Source organism: Gekko japonicus, unplaced genomic scaffold (assembly GCF_001447785.1).
Source record: "Gekko japonicus isolate JY-2015 unplaced genomic scaffold, Gekko_japonicus_V1.1 scaffold53, whole genome shotgun sequence".
Classification (NCBI taxonomy): domain Eukaryota; kingdom Metazoa; phylum Chordata; class Lepidosauria; order Squamata; family Gekkonidae; genus Gekko; species Gekko japonicus.
Window position 1 is genome coordinate 385,361 of NW_015162474.1, and position 5,517 is coordinate 390,877.

The 5,517-nt window shown below is 43.4% G+C and overlaps 1 protein-coding gene across 1 annotated transcript in view; it reads left to right on the forward strand.

Annotated features, from left to right (window-relative positions):
* The first annotated feature begins 5,384 nt into the window (after nt 1–5,384).
* The window catches only part of TSPAN8 (tetraspanin 8), a 33,492-nt gene continuing 33,359 nt past the window's right edge, over nt 5,385–5,517 (forward strand). The window contains exon 1 of the mRNA XM_015405713.1: nt 5,385–5,445. The gene's annotated coding sequence lies outside the window, so the exon portion shown is untranslated. The remainder of the gene's footprint in view (nt 5,446–5,517) is intronic.

Sequence of the window (5,517 nt, forward strand, 5' to 3'; positions counted from 1 at the left end):
TTCTGATGTGTCCATGTGGCACTTTGATATACCCTGTGAAATGTAGTTCCAGGGTATCTGACAATAATGTCAAGCATCCTGGCACTACACTTTCCAAGATTTCAGCACCTTGAACTCATCACAGCATTCAAGGCAGCAGGGAAGGGAAGGAAGATTCTTGGCCCATTGTCTGCACCACCAGCCCCTTACCAGGCAAGCCCTGGCACCAGCCCAGCCTGGGGAGTAAATGATAGGAGAAATGGCAAGAAGTGCAATAAATAAATAAATATGGCTTCAATCAGGGCTCTTATTGTGGCAGGAACTCCTTTGCATGTTAGGCGACACACCCCTAATATAGCCAATCCTCCAAGAGCTTACAGAGCTCTTCTTACAGGGGCTACTGTAAACTCTTGAAGGATTGGCTACATTAGGGGTATGTCAACTAATATGCAAAGGAGTTCCTGCTTCAATACAGAAAATGATAACAGTATTTTAAAGAATTGTTCAGATGCACCTGTCTAATCACTTGTATGCCTGCAGGATGTTTGAAGAAGTAGTTCTGAATATGCAGGGTCTCTGTTACTCTCATCTTTCCTCAAAGAAATATGTGGTTGTTATTTCCCCATTTTACACTAGGCTGAGAGCTTCCAGGCAGAGGGGAGATTTCAGTCTTGGGTTCAATCTGCATTGGTATTTCTTATCATTGTGCAAGTGATCTCACATCGTCTCACAATTTTCTGTCTGCATTTCATGCCGCATCCACTCTCCTGTTGTTTCATCTCAGCATCGGCTGTCTGCATCATTTCATTGCCATTTAGTGGTGACTCCAAGGTCACTACGGCATCTCACCGCCTTATTTGAATGTGGTTTTAAGGTGGTAAAACTGCTCCTTCCCACCGTCGAACCGCGCTGAGAAAAAAGCAGACAACTGGAGTTGAATCCCCCCCCATCTTTTCTAAGGAGATATTCAAATTGTCACAAAGGAAACAAGATAGCTGAAAATCCAGTCATCTGTGTTTAAAAGTAGCCAGGGAACATTTTTCTGTGATCATATTGGGGGTTGGGGTTGGAAGTATGCCCACCCCTGAACCATCTGTTATTTCCTGGGGCAGTCTTCAGAAAGCCCTGATTGGCAACTGCTGGGTGTTTGTGTTTTTTACACAGCTCATTCCATCTTTCCTGCCCCCCCCCGCCTCCCCCTCTGCCAGGTCACCCCCTTTTACTTTCTGTGTGTGTGGGGGGGGCGGCACAGGTGCCATTTCCTCCCCACAGTGCAGTGCAGTGCAGTGCCCTGCCGGTGCCCCTGGGAGGCTGCTCCTCTCCCATCTCTCATGTGCTATCCCTAAACAACTTGCATCCTCATGCAAATAGGAAGCCGGCGCCACAGCAGCACAGAACAGCTTTACATAGCAAATGCAGATTGGGCCTCAGTCTCCCCAGTCCTAGTTCAATTTATTTATTCCAAAGAGGTCTTTAAAGGAGTTTTTCCAGAATGTAGATTGATACCCAACATAATCGGTTGTCGTTAGTTTTTTAAAAAAACCTTCCAGTTCAGTTCTATCCATGTTTACTTGAAGTAAATCCTATTAAGTGGGCAGAGACTGTGGATTTAGTAGAAATAAAGCACTGCACAAGGGGAACAAGATCCCTAGACTAAACCTTTTGTTCTCACAGTACACGTTAAATGCCAGACAACCTTGTTTATGTTGTGTTCCTCTTGATTTCATCAGACCCTGCAGTGTCCGTACATGTTTCCCCAGCAGACATATCCCAGCATGGGATATGACAGGAGTATGAGAGCTGACAGGAAAGTAATCTGCATACCACAGAGAGAGGGCCCTGCATTGTCTGCATTACAAATTACTTTAATGCTATATGTGGGGCATGGGAGAATCTCAGTATTTGCATTAGGGATGCCCTACAATTTGTGTCACCTGCACTTGACAGTTGAATTTAGTGTGTTCAACTATGATGATCAGTGACGAGTTGATCGCTGGGCCTGTTCAGTTGCATATCAAACCACACAAATACCTGCCAAATGTCTTATATCAGGTTTTTTCAAAACTGCACATGTGTGAAATTGCTGCCAACCCAAATGGACCAGCAGCTATTAATGTTGCCTAAAGACTATTTAGACAAACTTAGTAGTAGGATTTTATATGTATATATATATATATAGAGTATTTATTTATGACAGACATATAGTTTGTAACTAATTTTACTATTTATTTTAGTAATTGTCTGCTGAACAGAGCAGTGGGGCACTGAGGGTGGGGAAGCAGAACTCGGCTGGGTTGCGTGAGGACATGCATTCGCAAAAACTCAGTTTCTCTGTCCTGCACTGTTAGGAATGAATATGGAGAAGCAACCTGGCCAGCACACCAGCTCCCTCCAATTCCTCCTGGGGGCTGCTGGCTGCAGTCTGGCAATCCTATATCTAGTTAAGGATATTTGTGACCTGTAATAACTAAAAAATCTCTGCCATCATTGTCATAAAACAAAAATTCCCAATGTTCCTCTTGGGATGACGATTCTGTGTAAAATAGAGTAAAGTCTAATGTACCTTGAGCTTCAATAAACCTAACAAAAGGGATGTTGCTGTTTCTCTGAAGCACATGTATAGTATCCTTTAATTAGATGCTAATTACCAGTTACATTATAGTTTCATGTATAATTCCAATAGCATTTGTAAAGCAAATTGAATGCATACCCATGAAGCCTTTATGCTTATAACTAAGCCAGACCATTGTTTTATCAAGCTCAGTATTGTCTACTCTAACTGGGAGCACCTCTCCAGGGTCTCAGGCAGAGGACTTTAACATCACCTACTACTTGGTCCTTTTAACTGTAGGTGTGGGAATTGAACTTGGGGCCTCAGATGTTTTACGTCTGAATCAAAACAATGGAGAACCTTACCAGACTTAAGAACATAAGAACATAAGAGACGCCAATGTTGGATCAGGCCAAAGGCCCATCCAGTCCAACACTGTGGGTGATTTCCCACAAGCGCTGCTCCGTGCTCACTCTTCTCTTTGGCCCGATGGTACGTGTCAATTTCACACAAGCTGCTGCGTGACCGCATTTTGCCCCGCAGCTTCGTGCGATTTCCCCCGCGTCTACTAAATCCTGTTTTTTGAGGATTGAGTAGATGCGGGGAAAATCGCATGAAGCTCCGGGGCAAAATGCGGCTGCGCAGCAGCTTGTGTGAAATCGACATGTACCATCGGGGCAAAAGGGAGGAGTGAGCGCGAGCAGCGCTTGTGGGAAATCACCCTCTGTGTCACACAGTGGCCAGAAATACCAGGCGCCATCAGGAGGTCCACCAGTGGGGCCAGGACTTCTGCTAGGTGATATAAACATGAGGGAGTGTACAGAGTGACTGGTGGTGTATATAATAGACAAAGGAAATGAATCATCTAGGTTAAAAAGCTCAATACTGGAAAATGTTTTTTAGACTTTGAACATTCAGGTTACCTTTCCGTATAGTTGCAGCTTTTTTTTTTTTTTGAAGTGCCAAGACTGTGCTTTAATCTAAGGTTAGCCATTTTGCATGGATTTGTAATGTGTCTCATTTTCCAATTATTTTAGAGTTCTTTTGCTTCCTACAGTTGAACAGAGATGATGAATTTAGGCCTCATGGTATAAGTGTGTTGAATTAATAGGTTTCTTGGAACACACAGCCATATTCAAAAGAAAGTCCTAGTAAGTTCAATCAGTGTGACTTATTATGGAAGAATGCATATTTTTACAGGAGGAGTGGTAATCAATCCAGTACAATCCCATCTGGATTTCAAGGCAATCTATTTTTTAGAGTTTATCAAACAAAAACAGTGGTACTAAGAACGCCCTCCGCTTGAGTTCGAATGTACCTGCTAGACTTGTCGCTCTCCCTGTGCTCCACTGCAACAGCTTTGCTCACCTGAGGAGGGCCTTCTACAGGTGCCACTCTGCAAATGGGCAAGATCAACAACTGCCCGTACATGTGCTTTCTCTGTTGCGACTCTCACTTTGCGGAATGGCCTGCTGAAAGGCATCAGGGAAGCCAACGTGTTTCTGTCTTTTTGCAGGATGAGAAAACAGAAGTGTTTGACGGGGCATTTTTAAAAAAGGGTTAGAACTGTAGTATAATGGAACAGCCCAAGGGGTTGTTTTTATAAGGGCATAGGATTGTCGTCTATTGTGTATATATAACCCTGTTTTTACTGCCTCATCTTCTATCTCTGTAGGCCACTTTCTGCATTATGATATTTATTTATTTTATTTTAAACACTTTTGTGCCAGCTTTCCACCCAGTGGAGGGTCTGCAAGGTGGCAAACATTCAAAACATTAGAATAATTTTTAATGCATATACAAACAATGTAGCAAAACACAAAAACACATAAACAGGAAGGAGGCTCACTGATGATCACTGAGGAAATGCCAAAAAAACCCCAACAACAACAGAAAAGTTTTCACCTGCTGGCAGAAGACAGTGATAGAGGGGAGATATTTCCTTGGAGAGGGAATTCATAATGTCAGTGTAATGACTGAAAAAGCCTGTTATGACAACAAAAGTACATTGACAAGCTGTTGTGGTCATAACAAGAGGCTTTATAGAACTTCCCTCATGAAGGCTGAGAGAGGTAGAAAACTGTTCCCATATAACCCTTCCCTTAGGTACACAGTTCCTTTTAATGTAGTTCCATCTATCACGATACAGTAGGAGTAGGCAGTCCTTTATGTATGCTGGCTCCAAGCTGTATACAGCTTTAAAGGTCAATACCAGCACCTTGAATTGGGCCTGGAAGCAAATTGGGAGCAGAGTAGATTTATTTATTTATTACTTAGACTTTTACCCCCCTCCCCCCGCCGAGGCAGGCTCAGGGCAGCTTACATAGGAAACAATAGAAAAACAATAATATAAAAATCAATATAAAATACAGGGTAAAATTATTAAAACAAGACTAGATGGAACAAGACTGAAGTGATATTATCTATACTATGACCCACTCCAGTCAGCATTCTGGCCACAGTGCTTTTCCTAGTCCCTATACTGAAAGGCAATCCAGAAGGATATACCATGATTGGTGGTACTGAAAGTCACTGAGAGGCCCAGAGAATCAAAGTCACACTTCCCCCATCTATTTCCCAGTGTAGGTCATCTACCAGGGCAGCCAAAGCCATTTCAGTCCCATAACCGCATCTAAAAACAATCAGCTTTTTACCTGGGAATTCTTAGAGTTGTCCAGCTACCACTCATTCAATCATCTTGCTCAAGAATGGTATATTTGAGACTGGATTATAGTTACTCAAATTTCCTGGGTTTAGCATAGGTTTTTTTTAGGAGTAGACAGGGCTATTTTTAGGCTGGAATGTACCAGAATGGTATTCCGGCTGCGTCCTGGCTTTGCCACGCCCCCTGCTCCTACAGCCCTCGGTGGCCCGACTTAGCAGTCCTCAGCTGGGCCACTGGAGGAAGAAGTATAGTAAGTTGTTTTCCCTGAGCGGGGGTGGGGGTGGGCCATGTGGGGGTGGTGGCTAGGGCTTGATGGGGGTGG